Here is a 20,666-nt window from a genome sequence, read left to right as displayed (position 1 = left end):
AGCCTATTGGGTTTATTTTAGGTTTAAATGGTTTTCTAGTAGAATAAAGGTATGAAGATCCAAATTAAGGAAAGATCAGTTACCCGGAAAACCCCAGGTCCCAAGCATTCTAGATAACAGGTCCCATATCTGTACTACCTTTTCCTGCCTTCTTTTAATCAGTTGAAATAGGCATGCAATATTCTATTTCATAGAATATTTTCGATAGGAAGCTATACAACCCCCTTAACTATTAAAAAAAAAAAGCAGGCAAAGAATACACCTTACAATAAGAAAATACTAGGGATGCACGGAATCCAGGATTTGATTCGAGATACGGCCAGGATTCGGCCTTTTTCAGCAGGTTTCTGATTCGACCGAATCCTTCTGCCTGGCCAAACCAAATCCGAATTTGCATATGCAAATTAGGGGCAGGGAGGGAAATTGTGCAATTTTTTGTCACAAAGCAAGGAAGTAAAAATTTTTTAATTTGCATACATAAATTAGTATTCGGATTCGGTATTCGCCCGAATCTTTCGCAAATGATTCGGGAGTTTGGTTGAATCCAAAATAGTGGATTCGGTGCAACCTTAGAAAATACACAAAATTGCACAATATTTCACAAGAGATTCAGCATTTAGCACAGATGCAAACAGGTATTTAAATACTTTCAGCTAGTTATCACATTTCAATACACACAAAAACATGATTATAACATGCACCAAGGAATGCGGGAGGTTTTACCCTATTACTCTTTAGCCCCATGAACTACATATATTTACGGCAACAGAATAACGGCTATTACTAAAGGGGAAAAGATCTATAGTTTCATAATCAGTATAACTACCTGTAAACAAGCCAGTCGCATCCTGCAGTGTTCCCTCAGTACAACAATATTTATGTCTTCTGTGAGCCTATTTATATATTTTTTTTGATGTACAGGTATAGGATCCCATATTCGGAAACCCGATATCCAGAAAGCTCAGAATTACGGAATGGCTGTCTCCCATAGGGGCAAATTCACTAAGCGCCGAATGCTAGCGTTACTTCGCTAGTGTTTGTCATTTTCGTTACTGCGCAAATTCACTAACGAACGCTGGCGTAGTTTCGCTAGTGTTACTTCGCACCCTTACACCTGGCGAAGTTTCGCTAGCGACGTAACTACGCAAATTCACTAACGCGCGCAGTGTACTGAACGCTACCTTTTACGCTAGACTTCCTTCGCCACCTCAGACCTGGCGAAGTGCAATAGAGTAGATAGGGATTGCTTCAAAAAAAGTAAAAAAATTTTCTAAGTCCCAAAAAACGCTGGCGTGTTTGCTACATTATGGGTGATAGGCTGAAAAAGATCGAAAATGTTTTTGGGGCTCCCCTCCTTCCCCCTACATTTCCTGACTCATGGCAACTTACCTAGACAGTGGGCACATGTGTAGGGCAAAATAAAAATTTTATTTGATGATTTGAAGGTTTTCTAGCCATTTGTAGTGCTGATACGTATTCCTCCATTGAAATTTGAATTTCGCGCCGTATGCAAATTAGCCTTCGCTAGCGTAACTTCGCTTTACTTAGCGAATCAACGCTAGCGCAACTTCGCAACCTTACGCTACACCTGAGCGCAACTTCGGATTTAAGTGAATTTGCGAAGCGCTGGCGAAACTACGCCTGCCGAAGTGTGGCGATGTGCGGCGAAGTTACGCCTGGCGCAACTACGAATCTTAGTGAATTTGCCCCATAGACTCCATTCTATCCAAATAATCCAAATTTTTAAAAATGATTTCCTTTTTCTCTGTAATAATAAAACAGTCGCTTGTACTTGATCCCAACTAAGATATAATTAATCCTTATTGGAAGCAAAACCAGTCTATTGGATTTATTTACTGTTTAAATTAATTTCTAGTAAACTTAAAGCATGAAGCCCCAAATTACAGAAAGATCCGTTATCCGGAATACCCCAGGTCCAGAGCATTCTGGATAACAGGTCCCATACCTGTATTGGAAAAAAGAAAAAACTACTGCAACTTATACATCAGTTCTTTTTTCGATCACACCCAGTAAAGCACACATTTCTCAAAACATACAGAAGGTTAAAAGACTGAGCAGTAAGAAGATAGCAGTTTATTGCCTTGGGCAAGTTATATTGACAAATCAACTACGACCCCATCCTCACTAAATAATTTTAACAGCCGCAGGTGCAAGTTGTAGTGCATGGCTGAGGGAAGTGCTATGTCCTAGATGCAGGTACCACTGATATTTGGCCATCAAGGAGGAAACATTAATACAAATCCCAAATTAAACAAACCCAATGGCAGCTGCTGGCGACAGGTGTTTCTCAGCAAAGAACAAACCAAGAGCACTATGAGTTTTATAACCTAGAGTACAATGCTTATTAGAAAGTTACATAGAAACTTGGGCTAAAATGTACATGTTAAATCCATTCAAACATCTAGCTGAGAAGACCAAAACTATCCTAAAACTCTCTCCAATTTGCCTCAGAACGGAAAAAAACTCCAAAGGAAGCAAATGGCCCACCCTTGGATCAAGGAGGATCATTAGCTTTGCAACAATCAATTAGTGCCACATCAGCGGAGCACGAGTCACAGAGCTTATGTCAATTTAAGCCAGGCTGATTTTCTCTAAGTACACGTGGGTGTATCCTAACTGGACCCAGAGGTTTGGTCAGATCATTTCTGAAATATTTACCAGGCACTTGTACAACAGGGAGGATTTCAGTGAGAAAACGCTAATGTCTGCATATTCAGGTTGAAATCCACCCCACGTCTGGAGCATATTAATTCCTGTCACAAATGGCTGCCCCGATGGCTACACAGCAGCTTGTTTATATAAACTATAGTAGTACTTATCTGTTATCTACTGTGTATCCTGTGCTTGAATGGCTGCCCCCATGGCTACACAGCAGCTTGTTTATATAAACTATTGCAGTACTTATCTGTTATCCACTGTGTATCCTGTGCTTGAATGGCTGCCCCCATGGCTACACAGCAGCTTGTTTATATAAACTATAGTAGTACTTATCTGTTATCCACTGTGTATCCTGTGCTTGAATGGCTGCCCCCATAGCTACACAGAAGCTTGTTTATATAAACTATAGTAGTACTTATCTGTTATCCACTGTGTATCCTCTGCTTGAATGGCTGCCCCCATGGCTACACAGCAGCTTGTTTATATAAACTATAGTAGTACTTATGTTATCTACTGTGTATCCTGTGCTTGAATGGCTGCCCCCATGGCTACACAGCAGCTTGTTTATATAAACTATAGTAGTACTTATCTATAATCTACTGTGTATCCTGTGCTTGAATGGCTGCCCCCATGGCTACACAGCAGCTTGTTTATATAAACTATAGTAGTACTTATCTATAATCTACTGTGTATCCTGTGCTTGAATGGTTGCCCCCATGGCTTTTTCGCCTTTGAGTTTTTACACTGGAGGGGGGAAAACCAGTTGGGAGAAGATCGGCCCTTTATCAATGTTTCTACGTAGGCAGATAGAAATACTGGTGTGTGGCCTAATGAGATGAAAATGAGATCCACCAGTACTGGTGCTGTTAAGCAATTTCTACTGAAACAAACAGGAGGTGGCAGGGGCAGTTTCTGACATTTCTCCAATGGCCTGAAAGGTGAACTATAGCAAAAATGTAATATAGCTTCCTCATACTGAAATAAGAAACTTTGTTAATACAATCAATTAAAAATTCTACATTATCATGAAATAATCAAGTTTAAATTCACTATTCCTCTCTCGGCATCTGTTTCTCTTCATTCTGTCTTCATGCTGCAGTTGGGTGTCAGATGAATGATCCAATATATCTTATAGGGTGGCTCCTTTCCTAGCAGATGTATTAGAGCTCACTGAAATAACTGATTTCAGTACAAACAAAATCTAACAAAATAACTGTCCTTAGCACAAATTCTGCATGTAGAGAGACAGGATTTCTGGTGATTTTAATAGCGTGAGCTCTAATACATCTACTAGGCAAAAGGAGCCCCCTATAAGACATATTGGATCATTCATCTGACACCCAACTCCTGAATGAAGACAGAATGAGGAAAAACAGATGCCGAGAGAGCAATAGTTAAGATAAACTTGATTATTTAAGAAACGGTACAGAATTTTTAATTAATTGTATTTAGGAAGTTTCTTATTTTAGCATCCTGAAGCTAATATTAATTTTCAGTTTCGTGATAGTTCCCCTTTAAGATTAGGGGGTTGTTATTTGCAAGTGATGCAAATCCTCCTTTTCTATTAATTGCTGCTTTACAACATTTGTAATATTTATAGCCTTAAATGTGGTGTCTACGCCACTGACCAGCAGTTTTGAAAACTTAAGCTGAATACATTGGTCCTTAATGCTTTTACATTACTCTCCCAAGGGAATAAACAGAGAACAATAATGGTTTAATGGATTTTAAAAATCATCCTTATGCATTTGCCAAGACCCTCTGTGGGGGATGGAAAAAAGTTTATTTTGGGAGGTTCAGCTGTCTTGTCAGAAAACATGGGGAGGCATATTTATCAAAGGTCGAATTTCAAATTCATGTGAGTTTTTTTAAACTCCCCTAAATTCGACCAATTTGTTATTATTTTCCCCCCGAAAAAACGTTGAATATCAGGAAGGCTGCAAACAGCTCCAAATTGATCTCTGGACCTCTCCCATTGACAGTAATTCGGCAGGTTTTGGTTGACGAATAGTCAAATTCAAATTCATAAAGGACCAGAGTATGATAAATCTCGAAAAACTTTTTTAAAAAAACTCAAATCGAATTTGAACAACTCCCTAGTCGAATTTGACAGTTTTGACCATAAAAAAGAAAATTTCAATTCAACACGTAATAAATTCTGCCCCTGAGTGTAGGAAGACAACTACTACTCCAAGCTACAGGTTGGTAGACTATAGGTGGCCATATACAATAAGATCCGCTCATTTGGGGAGGTTACCAACAAGCGGATCTTTCCCCGATATGCCCACCAATGGCAGAGCGATATCGGGTTAATCCGAACATTCAGTCCTAGGGTCGAATGACCAGATTACAAGAAAACGGGAATAGAAGGGTCGTTGGAACGCATCAACTAACCCATGTGGTCCTTGATCACCAAAAAAAATAAAAATCAAACTTCCCCAATCAATATCTTAGCCAGATATTGATCGAGGAGATCCATTGGAAGACCTCATAAACTGGAATAAGCTGCTGAATCGTTCTAAAGGAAAGATATCAGAAGCTTTAATCTGCCCGTGTATGGCCACCTTAGCTATAAGTCACATAAATGTAACATAACTTTATGACACCCACATAGTAAATGAATATGCACATGCCAATAGGTCCACACACTCCAGTTACCATGAGGGGGTTTGCAAATCAAGTTCTGCCGCAGTCGCATGACAGCAGATCAGACAAAACAGCAAAGCAGGTTAATTAATGCTCCCAGTGTCATGTAAAGCACCACGCCGGGATATGGAAAGGATGTACTTCCTGTGTAAAATCCTAACAACTGCCCAAAAGGCTGACAAACTGGATCAATGAGTTTGGTTACCTTTAGTAGAAGTATATCTACTCGGCTGAATATCTACTAGGCTAAATACCTACTCAACTTCCTGTGTAAAATCCTAACAACTACCCAGAAGGCTGACAAACTGGATCAATGAGTTTGGTTACCTTTAGTAGAAGTATAATATCTATTCGGCTGAATAGTAATACCTACTCGGCTGAATATCTACACGGCTTTAGTTACATTTGGATACATATCCTTTCCTCAGTTTGTATCTATGGATTAGTGATGTGTTAGTGAGGTAGAACCTTAACCTACACCCGTCCCTAAACTGAAAAACCCTAACCCACACGCAACCCTAACTTGCAAAATGAGGCCACTGCAGGGCCGACACCCAATGTTCACCCACATTAAATCCGTGCCTCTGGTTCCAAAACAGGGAATCTTCAAGAGCAGAGGAGTAGTGTACTTCCCCAGTCTGACCCAAACCCACAATAGTTGCCCAAAATCAACTGATGGGTTTCGGGTCAACCAGCACATCACTGCAATGGATGCCAAGTAAAAGTGAAGCTAGAACAAGTCCCATCTTCAGTATTGCTGCAACTGCTGATTCCCATATATTTTTCAGATGAATGTTTGCATAATTATCCATGGGATAAGGCACAAGACAAAACTCCAGAATAAGGTTGTCGTGCCATTACAATCAGGCCCCAAATGCAAACAAAACTATGCCTGTTAGTGCCTTTAGGCTGATGGTACCCTGAACAGCCTCTGCCTCTTCCCATTCACTTGAATAGGAAACCCCTGACTGTACCAGTACTCACAAAACCTTCTTCGGGTATAAAAGAATCAGTACTGGCTCTTACAGGCCTTTCACATCCAAGCAAATGGGGCAGAGGGGACTGTTTGGGGCACTTCTTCAGTATGCCCTCTGCATCAGTAGCTGTGGTTGCAGGTAGTTAAGCACAATGTCAATACTCCTCTATGTATCAAGCATATACATTATACATACATGTTATTTATTTGGTGCAAGCCTTTAGCTGAAGCTAGAGTATCTACACATACAAACAAAATGCAGCAGGACATACCAAGCAGAGCCACGAATTCCAATACTGAGCCCATCTTACCCAGCAACCCCCTGCTTCTGTCAATCAGCACCTCTTATACACCGAATAATGGCTTTCCAAACATAGTATATGGGAAGGGCTGAGTAACGCTCGTCTGTTCACTCTCTCAGTCACGCCGTGCCCATGCCAACAAGATTATATATATATATCAGCATAAAGAACACAGAGCACTCAAATGATGTCTTGATAAAGCTCCACTGTGCAGGACGGAAACGTCTACTTACACCATGAAGGGCAGACACACAAATGAACATTTGGGGAGATTTAGTCGCCCGACGATTTATTGTAGTGTCACAGTGTCTCCAACGTTTCGGCCCACTTTGGGGTCCTTATCAAGGATAAATTGCTGTGTGTTACATCAAATGTTTAAATACCCATAAACCCTCCAAAAAAAGGTGTCAAAAATAACATCATTACCAATAAAATGATTCAATAATTCAATTGAACAATCGGATAATTTTATTGGTAATGACGTCATTTTTGCTGCCTTTTTTTTGGAGGGTTTATGGGTATTTAAACATTTGAAACCACACAGCACTTTATCCTTGATAAAGGCCCCAAAGTGGGCCGAAACGTTGGAGACACTGTGACACTACAATAAATGATTGTGTTTTGGAAACGGAGTGCTGGTTATATATCATAATTATATATATATTTTTTCTGGAGTGCCCACACCTCTGACAATGGTTGATTTGAGGTGCTCGATCAATGTTTTAGGAATAAGTAATAGAGGATCCGCACTCTCATTTTCATTTCAAAGTGATAGCTTTTATTTTTCACATCACAATCCGACGTTTCGGTCCCTCCTGGGGACCTTTCTCAGGCATATATATATATGTATCTATCTATCTCTATGTATCTATCTATGTATCTATATAAGTGACTGACACACCCACAGTAGGAGCCCATAAGTGAATCTTCAGCCCCACTTACTATTCTTTATTCTGGCACTATGGTCCTATAAGTGCAGGTTTGTAAAGGTGGCCATACACAGGGAGATCTGCTTGTTTGGCGAAGTCTCCAAATGAGTGGATTTCTCCCTGATATGCCCACATTGAGCTGGGTGATATCGGGCTGATCCTATCGTGGGCCCCAGGCCCAACAATCGGATCAGAATGGAGACAATACGGGCAGTTGGACTGCAGGACCTCATCAATGAACAGATGCGGCCTCGATACAATGGGATTTTTTACCCTGCCCGATCGGCATCAGCCAGATATTGATCGGGGACTTCCGTCAGAGGGCCACACATGGGCCAATAAACTGCTGACTCAGTCTGTTGGCAGCTTTTATCGGCCGGTGCATGTGAGGCTTAAGACAGGCATATGGCCCTCCAGCTGTTATGGAATTCAAAGCAACAATTGGTCATCTGGTTATGGCTAAACTACAACTCCCGGCATTCAGCAGCTAAGTAATAGAGGGTGTTGCAATTGAGCAACATTCAGGATGTTCACTGGAGGATGCTGGGAGCTGTAGTCCGACATCTGAAGTGCTACAGGTTGTCACAAGCTGCTGCAAATCTCTGATTAGAAATGGGCTCGTGGCAATGCAACATAGCTGGGGTGCACATTGGTGGGGAGTAGACACATCTGAAGCAGGGAACACACACACTTGTTTCATTACAACTAACAGCACAGGCAGCCAAACGCTACAGCAATGGAGAAGCAGGAGGAGCAGGAGGGGGGGCAGGTTGGAGGAGCTGCAGTAACAACATGTAATAATGAAATAGTGTAAAGCAGTCAAGGAGCGGACAAGTCCCTCTCACATGCAGGTTCCAGGCGGCTCTGGGCCCAGGAGGGATACAGGCGATACACAGAATACACTAATGCAATAGTGTCGCACACTCATCAGACACTGTCGCTGCAAAATCGCTTTAACCCCTCACAGACCTCCCCGCACCACGTACCGTGTCCAGATCAATCCCAAGGCTGCAGCGCTGCTCCGAGAAGCTCAGATAATGTTTCTATCAGGCCGCGCTCCCCTAATGCGTCCGCTCCTGTGAGATTGTCCGGGACTCCCACCCGATGAGCCTCGACACCTCCCCGGCTCCTCCCTCCAAGCCGTTCGCTATCTCTCACCAGGGTCAGCCCCGCCCCTCTGCGTATCACTCCCTCCAGGGCCTTCATGTAAATACACCCGCCCCCTCAGCTCCGGCCCTGACAGCTCGGCCCAACAGCGCCTCCTTCCCTCCTCACAGGAACACACACCGCCTCACTATGTCGTACGAACACCCGCCCTCCTCACTCCCTCATCCAAAGGCGCGGCTTTGCGGGGAAACAACAAGCACGTAGCTGATTGGTCGAAGGATCGGAAGGAGGGAAGTATGGAACGTCTCCATTGGTTACTGTAGAAGAGCGGGGAGAGTAGGCGGGGCGAGAAAGAGACTGAAGACGCGGGATAGTTGAATAGGAACGTTTGGCAGTGTGTGAAGTGGCGCATTAGCAGCAGGAAGCTGGTGTGTGCGGTAGTGACTGTATGGAGAGGGAAAGGAACATAAAACTGCTCTTCACATTTGTCTCGCTCTCTTCTGAGCAGCTGCGGGGGGATTTTGTGTCAATTATGGGCGAGTGCCGTAAATAAGCGGTTAGTTAATGTTCTGCCTGTATTCCTCCTGCTCACGTGACGAGACTAAACATTCAGTGGCTCCAATGTGAGTTTATAATACTGAGGGATTTGAGTCGTTTAGCGTTTTATTCAGCAGCACTCCACTATGTCATTTCAGCATTCTGGTTGCTAGGGTCCAGATCCCCTTAGCAACCACCTTGTATTGTTTTAATAAGAGACTGGGATATGAATAGGAGAGGCATGAAAAGAAAGTAATAAAAAAAAGTAGCAATGACAATACATTTTGTAGCTTTACATAGTATTTTTTTTTTTTAGTTGGGGGGTCAGTGACCCCTATTTGAAAGCTGGGAAAAGGCAGAAGACCATTAAAGCATTGGCACATAATTAAAAACTATCTGCACACAGGCAGATTCAGGGAGATTAGTTGCCCGGCGACTAATCTCCCGAACTGCCTCACGCTAGCCACAATGTTAATCGCCAGCAGGATGGCACTCGGAGTGCTTCGTTTTCACAAGGAAACTTCGGGCGACTTCGGAAAATGAATAGATCCTATTGCCATCCCGCCTGCGATTTCGATTCTAGCCGGTGGGAAGGCTTTTCGGGGTCAATTAGTAGCCCTAAGAAGAGGCTATTTGTTGCCAGGCGAATAAATCACCCTTAATCTTAGTTTGTGCACAGTAACATCAAAAAATGTTTTTAAAAGTTCGTTAGTATAGATTGAAAAAAAAACACCAAGACAAATTAAAATTTAAAATAGTAAAGCCTTTATTAAGAAATAACTTACAAAATCTCCACTTCCTGTCATCTTCATAAATGGCGACCATCCATTCTGCGGCGCTTGATTTCTCCATCCTGGCTATTCTACTGACAGCGTGTCCCCTGAGCCATCCAACCTCATCTGTCCGTTGGGGGAAGCGTGGCCCGTGGTGTCAGTGTGGGCTCCGGCAAAGCCCCCCGAGGCGTAGAGACTGTGCTGAGCGCTGGCGGCCTCCCCGAAGCACCGGTTGCTGAAGAGAATGTCCCGCAACTTTCCGACATCCAGCCAAATGAGGATGCAGGAAGGTGGCGCTTCATCCGACCGACTCTCCCTGAAATGCGTCTGACATCGGGTCACACATTACTGAAACCAGCCGTGTCAGTTATCCACTTGAGCATGCCGCATTTTTTCTCTCCCTCTCGCAAGCGACAGTGCCAGTTCCACTCCGAGAATCACACACTGACTGCAGGTGCTCAGCCGATCTGGGTCACACACTCACCCGCTCTGCACTTTTGTGCCGCCCACCCACCTCAGCTCAGACTGTACATGTACCCTATGCCCCCAATCTGCCGCTGACAGGAACACACTGGCCTGTTGGGCACGGGCTACTTCCTTGAAAATGAGGCATTTCATAGAGACATACCCAGAGAAGCAGAAATGGAACGGAGGAGCAAGCCAGCTGAGAAACTGAACCTGCTCAGCCTTTTTTTTCACGTACACTGTTGGACTGGACCGGCGGGACACCGGGAAAAAACCCGGTGGGCCCTGACCCTTAATGGGCGCCAGCCAGACCCCTCTCCCAATCTCCGGAAAAACGTTTTTTTAGGTGCCGCGCTGTGCCATCCGTGCATGCGCTTGGCACCACACACCCAGGTTCACGCAACTTCACGCAGGTGCACTGAGCGGCGCCTTCATGTGCGCGCACTCGGCGCGTCATAGTAGGGGTCGGAGGGGGGCTCTGGACAGTAGTCCTGGTGGGCCCCGGGCCCCCCAGTCCGACCCTGTCCACGTACAAGTTAAGATGTCATCATCACTGTCAGTATAACCTCAACACACATCCCTTTAATACATATTTATTGCTGGAAAAATATGTACACTATATACCATATGGTCTCAAAATATGGTCTCAAAATAACCAGTCCCTCCAAGGCACATCTTCATCACTGCAGCCTTTGCCAAACATATCCCACCAATCACACCTCTCTGTCTCTCCCAAACTCTCATAGGGCTCTGTTTAACTAAACTATAGGCCAGCTGGGCCATTATGCATTTTAATGTATGGGAACCCTGATCACGATGCAATGTTACACTCTTAAAGGAGAACTAAAGCCTAACTAAAGAAGTAGCTAGAAATGTTGTACATTATGTTTTTTACTTCTGTACCAGCCCAAGGCAACCACAGCCCTTTAACAGTAAAGATCTGTGTCTCCAAAGATGCCCCAGTAGCTCCCCATATTCTTTTCTGCTGATTCACTGCACATGTTCTGTGCTGCTGTCACTTACTGAGCTGAGAGACCCAATCACAATATACAGTACACATAGAATAGAAATGTCACAATATAAGGCTGATTAGTAATTAATACACATAATTACTACATGGCAGCACAGAAACCAGTGCAATTAGCATCAGAATTTAATAATCAGCAAACCTGTAGCATCAGCTTATATTACAGGGGAAGCTCATTTTCTGCTGGATAATTAGTGACGACCCCTAAGCTTAGCTTCTCAACAGCTGCTCAGAGCCCACTGAGCATGTGAGTGTCACAGACACTTTCCAAGATGGTGACCCCCTGTGACAAGTTTGAAATCCCGGATCATTGCTGCTATTGACAAGCTCAAACTTTAGCATTGTGCAATAAGTTCACTATATAAAATATGCCATTTTTAACCACATTCATTTTAGGGTTTAGTTCTCCTTTAATCATCGAATAAACCATGTGTGTGGGATGCACCTGCTTTTAATATACATTCTATGCTTAATTTACTCAAGTGCTTTCTTTCCTTTGGCAGTAAAGTGATATTATACGGCTAATGCTAATCTACAACAGATGAGCTGCTATAGTATGAATGACGTGTCAGTGCTGGTGTGCAGAGGATAAATGAAATCCTGGAAAATGTATCTTAGTCTACAGTCTCTGTGAAAAAAAAACAGGGGGAGCGTGGATCTGCCAGGTAATGTAGGACACAAGTTTGTTTGTTGACATTCAATGATTTTGTTTCTGCAACTGCAGGTAGATTTCTGTAGATGCTTTACACTTTATTAAAGGGGTCGTTCACCTTTAAATTAAGTTTAAGGATAATGTAGAAATTTATATTCTGATTTTTCATGTATTTTTTTTTTTTAAAGTTATTTAGCGTTTTGTTCAACAGCTCTCCAGTTTTGTATTTCAGCAGCTATTTGGTTGCTAGGTCTTTTTTTTTAAGACTAGCAACCAGGCAGTGGTTTGAAAAATAAACAGAAATAGGATATGGAATAGGGTCTGCATAAAAAGATAAGTAATAAAAAGTAATAAACAATTGGAGCCATAAAGAGCAATTTCTTTGGCTGCCGGTGACCTCTGAAAGCTGAAGAGAGGCAAAAGTGGAAGGCAAACAATTATAATAAAATGAATAGGAGAGGGCTTGAATAGAAGGATGAGTGATAAAAAGTAGTAATAACAATACATGTGGAATACTGTCATGGGAAAACATGTTTTTTTTTCAAAACACATCAGTTAATAGTGCTGCTCCAGCAGAATTCTCCACTGAAATCCATTTCTCAAAAGAGTAACAGATTTTTTTATATTGAATTCTGAAATCTGACATGGGGCTAGACATATTGTCAGTTTCCCAGCTGCCTCAGTCATGTGACTTGTGCTCTGATAAACTTCAGTCACTTTTTACTGCTGTACTGCAAGTTGGAGTGATATCACCCCTCCCTTTTCCCCCCCAGCAGCCTAACAAAAGAACAATGGGAAGGTAACCATATAGCAGCTCCCTAACACAAGATAACAGCTGCCTGGTAGATCTAAGAACAGCACTAAATAGTAAAAGCCAAGTCCCACTGAGACACATTCAGTTACATTAAGTAGGAGAAATAACAGCCTGCCAGAAAGTAGTTCCATCCTAAAGTCACATGACTGGGGCAGCTGGGAAACTGACAAAATGTCTAGCTCCATGTCAGATTTCAAAATTGAATATAAAAAAATCTGTTTGCTCTTTTGAGACGGCCTTTCTATAATTTGGAGCTTTCGGGTTTCACAGATAATGGATCCCGATTCCCGTATCTGTACTACTCTTGGTTTTCTGGTTTGTTGAATTAAACTAAATCTAGGGGGTTGCTGTGTGTCTTATTTGTTTGTCTGTTATAGGGATATTAGAATGTAAGCTCCAATGGGCAGGGAGTGATTACATGTACTCTGTAAAACTGTATGCACTATATGCATTTTATATAACAGTAAGGGGTTATTTATCATAGGTCGAAATTTAGAGTAATGTGAATTTTTTAAAACTCTAATAAATTCAAATAGTACCTACCCAAAAACTTGAATCAAATTCGAATCACGCTTTCCTCAAATTTTTTTGACGAGCAACATTGTTTTCTCCAATTGGAGTCCATGGGGCATTATTTTCTAACCGAAACTTGTCATTAATTCGGCTCATCACTAATATTACCATCTTCAAATAGTTTAAGGGACCTCTGACATTGACTTCTACATGAACTTGATGAAGAATAGTCATTCGAATTTTTGAAGGGTCAGACTATAAATAAATATCACATTCGAATTAAAGCCGGGGAATTTATAAATCGAAATTGTGAGTTTTTACCAAAAATTCGAACCTTAGTAAATCTGCCCCTATTGTCGGTCACAGATAGAGTAGCTGAAAGATGGAAACAACCTTTTCTTCAATTGAAGATATACCAGCGCTAAAAGCTCAGGGTAGACACAAGAAGGAAATGCAAACACAATATAGTGTAGTAGTTTTGAATCGAATGAGATATATAACCCTTTGTGCGATAGTTAAACGATGTGGTTTTGGGGTCTTCCACCAAGGGGTTAAAAGGCCATTCTTCCGTGCTTTTTATAGATAATGTGGCCACCTCCTGTGTGGGGCAGTGGGTACTTACAGACGTTTATAATTATCACCAGCATGTAATAAAATCCCTTGTATGTAATAATTATGGTGATAATTATAAACGAATGGCCTTTTAACCCCTTCGTGGAAGACCCCAAAACCACATCGTTTAACTATCGCACAAAGGGTTATATATCTCATTCGATTCAAAACTACTACACTATATTGTGTTTGCATTTCCTTCTTGTGTCTACCCTGAGCTTTTAGCGCTGGTATATCTTCAATTGAAGAAAAGGTTGTTTGCATTTTGGTCGATCTGAGGGAGAACAGGTCATATACCGGCAAAGGGAGTGAACTGCAGAACCTTGGGATCTTGCCTTCCACTTATAGCTGAAAGATGGAGCCTTTGTTACAGTTCTGTTTAAATATTATGAAATGTGACCACAGAATTTTTTTTAAAAGATGGAAATATTAAGGCCCTCCACCCTGACAATAACAAACATCTCTGAAAGAGGAACTTCATTTTGGAAAGGAGCCGGGGAAACAGCAGCCCCAAACGAACAGCAAAAAGCATTGTCATTTGCACTTGTTTGTTGTGATAAGCTTCAAAGCACAGCTGTGTGTATGACTGCAGTGCTCAGCCTGCGCTACTTACAGCAGGGATGTGGGTTAGGTTTTGTTTGCTTTCATAGAAATAATATTTTATATGCAATTTTTTTTTCAGGTCTCAGTGTGTGTGCAGCGAACAAAAAAAGAGGTTGATCAAAGGAAGCATGATCAAACACTTTATAACGTCCCATGATGTGACCTTACAGTAACCAAAGAAGCATGTAGATCTGGTGGCACGTGGGGTGTAATCTTCTCCAATATATTTCTGCCACTGGAGAATCAGCAAAGACTGCAGCGACCCTAAGCTCAGTAAGTGACAGCAACTCAGAGCATGTGCAGTGAATCAGCCTTATATTGTGACATTTCTATTCTATGTGTACTGTATATTGTGAGTGGGTCCCTAAGATCAGTAAGTGACAGCAGCACAGAGCATGTTCAGTGAATCAGCAGAAAAGAAGATAGGGAGCTACTGGGGCATCTTTAGAGACACAGATCTTTACCGCTAAAGGGCTGTGGTTGCCTTGGGCTCATACAGAATTCCAGACATAAGGCACAGCGGGGCTCATTTATAAACACAGGGCAAATTTGCACCTGGGCAGTAACCCATAGCAACCAACCAGTTAAATGCTTTTTTCAGCCAGCTGCAGGTTGAACAATGACAGCAAACATTTGATTGGTTGCCATTGGTTACTGCCCAGGTGCAAATTTGCCCAGTGTTTATAAATGAGGCCCAGTATTTCTAGCCTACATCTCGGTCACACTTTAGTTCACAGCAGTTCATTGGATTTTCTTCACATTTGCATAATCATTGTACGGAGCAGAAATTATTAGATGAGCAGATGTTCACTAAAAGAGCAATCATTTTGTATAACATATGGAAGATTTTCATATCTTTACATCTGTAAATGCAGCTTTTGGTAGTGCACCTGTCTTGAATGCATGAATCCTTAGGGCAATGGCACACCAGTTAATATCCAGCGATAAATCTCTGCTTTAGCGTGCGACTAATCTCCTGTCAAAGCTTTCCCACCAGCAATAATGTAAATCATTGTTAGTAAAACCCAGGTGTCGCTTCAGTCTTCCGAAATTTTGGGAGACTGAAGCGACACGTTGAGAACTTATCCTTCTTTTGTCAGCAAACATTTCTTTTTTCCAGTTGTTGTTTTTTGATATTTGTGTTTGGGATTACCTACACACACTGTGTTATATTTCTACTACATTGTGTTCAGGTAATCCCCAAAAGCAAATAGCAAAAACCATCACATCAGCTTGTAAATGTGGAAGTAGAAAGACCTAAGGGTAAGCAGGAGCAGGTACCATAGAAATGTTTCTTCATATTTGCATTGTGGAAGGCTTATACTAAAGCCACTGAATCATCACTTTTGTTAAATTGAGAAATAATATAATTCTAACATCACCAGACAGTATTTAGCAGCCATTGTACCAGAAACAAAATTAGGGGGCACGAGGCCTGGGTGCATCCATGCAGCCGGGCCCCCCTCTGGAAGAGACTTTTTCGGCGGATTCGTGTTTGTGCTAACTGCTGGCGCATCTGCGGTGGTGCGGGCCCTGGTAGCTCCACCACTGCATTGTGCTGGGAGTTGCAGTCTTACAACATGTTATTCTGTCCTCAAGTCACACATTATGGAATAGTTTTAACTATTTTGCCACTAGGGGTCACTGTAACCCTGAATGACAGATTCCCTCATATGCAGTTTTATTCTTCCTAGGTAATTCACCCACCATGAAGCAATCCCCAAATAAAAACACTCAATTTTTATCTAGGCAATAGGAATGCTGAAAAAAGTTTGTAAACCCCATACAATAAACTTATGGGAGTGATTGATTTCTCCAGTATGGGCAGCATGTTGGCACACTGGTTACAGCTGCTGCCTTGCAGTACTGGGGTTGGATTGTAACCTGGGCACTATCCACAAGGAGTTTGTTTTTGGGTACTCCAGTTTCTTCCCACACTCCAAAACACAAAGGCAGGATAACTGGCTCATGATAAAATGTGAATGTGATGGGCACCTGAAATTGTAAACTCCATTGGGGCAGTGACTGATCTGAATCATATATAATGTCTTTAAATTGCTGCAGAATATGTTGGTGTAATTAATTAATACCTGCCGCATACAGATAACTGAGGGGGGGGCAGTTTATGGTAGTCGCCCATGTGTGAAGTCAAACCTTATAAGTGGGTTGGGTTCCTGATGTGTCAGACTGGCCGATCAGGATGTTGGGGAAAATCCCGGTGGGCCTTTCCAGCAGGTTCAGGCCCCATTGTTTATGATTTCCCCAGCCCAATAGATTTAATTTACTTTTCAGTGAAAGTCCGTGTGCAAGGAGCTGGGCACACTTCTCATTTGCAGGAATGACCTGCTCCCACAGTTGGATGCCTCTCTCAGCTTCTCACACATTTCACTATGTAAAAGAGAATATGCTCAGAGGATAAAGCTGCTTAGTAGGTAGAGTGAGGCAGCCTGACTCACAGTGGCCACACTTCCAGCAGGTGCACGCACTACATGCTTTATGGAGAACGAAAAGCTAATATTAAGTATGTTTTATCAGAAAGGTCTATATAAATATAACAGTAAACCCTTAAAGTAATGCTGCTCTGAGTCCTCTGTCAAAAAAATACCACATTTCTTTCCTTCTATTGTGTACTCATGGGCTTCTGTATCAGACCTCCTGTTTTCAGCTTAAACCTCCAGGGCTAGGGCTTGAGCATGCTCAGTTTGCTCTTTTCTCTCCCTCCCTCCTCCCCTTCCTGCTGTAATCTGAGCCCAGAGCTATGAGTGAGCAGGGAGAGACTCAGGCAGGAAGTGATGTCACACCAAGATGATATGGCAGCTGCTATCCTAAACAAACAGAGACAGTGCCTAGAGCTGTTTACTCAGGTATGGTTCAGCATTCTAAAGAATAAAAATGGTGTTCTAGCTTGCACCATTGTGGCTAATCTATTGGCAATAAACTGCCTTGGTAGCTTTCCTTCTCCTTTAATAGTCTGTTTTCCTTGGTGCCCCAGTTATTATCTGATGTTGCTGATAGGGTGAGGAGTGAGTACATGTCTTGTACCTGACTAATGAGGGAGTGGTCACAGAGGGATGAAATGCAATTGAAAATAAATTAATTCTAATGCAGTTTTTTTTGGAAAAATGAGACATGACAAGACCATGCTTCAAATTGGATCTATAGGCTCACTGTAAGATATACCATTAAATGTATTGTTTGGGGAATATACTTCTCATACACTGTAATGAAAATAACCTGAGGACGTCTGAACAGAAGAACTAAGGTTTAATCCAGCTTTGCTATGGAATCTTCTCTTTTTTTTTTTTTTTTTTTTTTACTCCACCTCCCACAGTGTAAGTGATGCAAGAAATATGTCAGATATGAAAAAGATGTGCCCAAAAAGAGTGCCCAATATCATTCAGTTTCTGACCTGTGAATCTCGTTTCCAGCAAGCATATTTGTTTCTTGAATCTTCTTTACGTGATGTGTATCTTCTAAAGAAAACCTGAAATAAAGATTGTCGCATTGCTGGAAACGCTGCCAACCACTGTTGCTTTTATGATATTTAGAGAAGTTGGACAACCAGTCTGGATATAGCCCGCCAAAGCCTCCGGATGAAGTCAAACTATTATGGGTCCCCTTTGAAACATATAAGTATCCTGCCAGCTCAAGGAATTTTAAAGAACAGACATTGTATTGATATAGTTGAATATTTCATTGATTCTCTGAATTTCTAATCAGATGTAGAAAATTAAAAGATAAAGGCACATTAGCTATTTTACCTTCTTATTTGTCTAATGAAAATGTTGGTATCTTCCAAAAGACAGGAGTTGTATATCCCTTATATAAAGTTGCGTTTGGGCTATTGTAATTAAAGGTACAACATTTTATTCCATGTCTATTAACCCATAGCAGCCACTCAGCTGTGTGCGCTTGAATGGCAAATAAATGCTAACATCTGTTTTATATTTCAGTGGTCTGCGCTGGAGCTATGGACCTATAATTCTGATTGGCTGCCGGCTGCCTTATTGTACATGCAAGATCTGCACTGCAAACAGACCCCCAGGTTGAACTGGGCAATGAAAGAACCTGATTAAATCCTGTAGAAGGTGGCAGTTGCTCTGTTTCTTTTGGATTCACCACTATTAACTAATAGCATTTACAGGTAACAGATTTGCTAAAATGAACACAAGCTAATAACAGGTATAATGAAGTTTTCAGGTCTCAAAATGTAAAAACTCACCCAATGCAAGAAGAGGTCCAGGTGCACCGCCCTGATCCTTCAGCTGGGGGAGAGGATAACCGTATCAAAAAAAGAGCAGGCACTTCCAAAGACCAATCTTCCAGACAGACTTGTTAAATAACATTCTCAGATACTATCTTCATTTCTCCCTTGTTTTATATATTAGGAGGTGAAAACTAGTTCCATGCAGTTTATTGTTAATATTTGCCAAACAAATGTGATCCAAAACATATGTCGGCCTCTTTCAAATGTCACTTTTAATACAAGCGGTGTTACAGTTTGCTACAGGAAACCCATTTCATTAGGAGCCTAAGCCTTTCTGCATAGCCCAGGGCTTCATATTCTTTATATTGAGCGATACTCGTAGGCTGGATTCTGCTCTGCAGTCATTTACAGTAGCGCAGCAGAGCAAAGAATACATCTTTGTCCTAGTTTTTTTTTTGGTTTTATTGGTTACGATGAATAGCTGCACCGGTGCAATTTAGCACCTATGTCAGTAAATTAGCCCCTGTGCATGCATGTGTTTCAGAAATCCTTAAAGGAACAGTTCAGTGTGAAAATAAAAACTGGGTAAATAGATAGGCTGTGCAAAATAAAAAATGTTTCTAATATAGTTAGTTAGGCAAAAATGTAATGTATAAAGGCTGGAGTGACTGGATGTCTAATAAAACAGCCAGAATCCAACTTCCTGCTTTTCAGCTCTATAACTCTGAGTTAGTCAGCGACTTGAAGGGGGGCCACATGGTACATTTCTGTTCAGTGAGTTTGTAATTGATCCTCAGCATTCAGCTCAGATTCAAAAGCAACAGAAATGACCCATGTGGCCCCCCCTCAAGTCTCTGATTTGTTACTGCCTGGTAGCCAGGGCAACCAGTCAGTGTAAACCAAGAGAGCTGAAAAGCAGGAAGTAGTGTTAAGACCGACATGTTATACATTAAATCACTCCAGCCTTTATACATTACATTTTTGGCTAACTAACTATATTAGAAACATTTTTTATTTTGCACAGCCTATCTATTTACCCAGTTTTTATTTTTACACTGTACAATTCCTTTAAGAAAGCTTAAGGGCAGTGATGCACGGGGGGATTCGGGGAGACTAGTCACACGGCGAGAAATCGCCTCTTCTTCGGGCGACTAATCTCCCCGAACTGCCCCCCTGCCAGCTAGAATCTAAATAGCCGGCCACAAATCACCACTTTGAGTGCCATCCCACTGGCGATTTAGATTCTAGCCGGCGGGAAGGCAGTTCGGTGAGATTAGTTGTCCAAAGAAGAGGCGATTTGTCGTCCATGTGTCTCTGCCCTAAAGTGCTTGTTCACCTTCCAACACTTTTTTTTTAATTCTGCTGATTTCGGATACTTCACAAGAAATAAAGATTTCATTCAATCACTTTCTATTTTCAACCGTTTTTCTAATAATGGCTCTTATATGGTTTAATTTTTCACCTTCTGAAGTAGCTCTGTGAGGGGGGAGTCACTGACTCTTTATTTGATACATTTGTTATCTTTGTCCCTGCTGAGCAGAATCCCTGAGTTTCATAAAGGCAGCTGTTAGAATTCATACAATAGTTGCTGATATAATATCACTGCTGAAAAATGTATCAACTAAATGCAACTAATTGTAACTGTTCAGAATCTGCTCCTGAGTCACTGAGTTACCAGACTGAGACACTATAGAACATTAAACTTTACACTTTAATTTTGGCAAAACGGTACCAAATTGAACTGACAGCCATTCATTAATAGATGGGACCAAAACCATTAGCCATGTTATCAGTATCAGATTGGGTCTAGGTCATACTTCAATA

The 20,666-nt window shown here is 41.7% G+C and overlaps 1 protein-coding gene and 1 long non-coding RNA gene across 10 annotated transcripts in view; one reads left to right on the top strand and one right to left on the bottom strand.

The window, feature by feature from the left end:
- The window catches only part of add1.S (adducin 1 S homeolog), a 72,896-nt gene extending 64,085 nt beyond the window's left edge, over positions 1 to 8,811 (bottom strand). For 2 of the 8 annotated variants that reach the window (XM_018234018.2, XM_041573417.1), the window contains exon 1: positions 8,519 to 8,804. The gene's annotated coding sequence lies outside the window, so the exon portion shown is untranslated. 8 annotated transcript variants of the gene reach the window in all.
- A 44-nt stretch (positions 8,812 to 8,855) lies between these two features.
- LOC108706521 lies at positions 8,856 to 19,237 on the top strand. Of its 2 annotated transcripts, none has more exons than XR_005964867.1 (4): positions 8,856 to 9,067; positions 11,945 to 12,106; positions 14,715 to 14,908; positions 18,589 to 19,237. It is a non-coding gene; the product is annotated as an uncharacterized LOC108706521 (long non-coding RNA). The 2 variants fall into 2 exon arrangements; XR_001934109.2 differs by having other exon boundaries at positions 8,857 to 9,262.
- Positions 19,238 to 20,666: the final 1,429 nt, after the last annotated feature.

This window comes from Xenopus laevis, chromosome 1S, assembly GCF_017654675.1.
Source record: "Xenopus laevis strain J_2021 chromosome 1S, Xenopus_laevis_v10.1, whole genome shotgun sequence".
Classification (NCBI taxonomy): domain Eukaryota; kingdom Metazoa; phylum Chordata; class Amphibia; order Anura; family Pipidae; genus Xenopus; species Xenopus laevis.
Note: the sequence above shows the minus strand (reverse complement) of the source record. Positions and strands in the feature narration are given on the sequence as shown.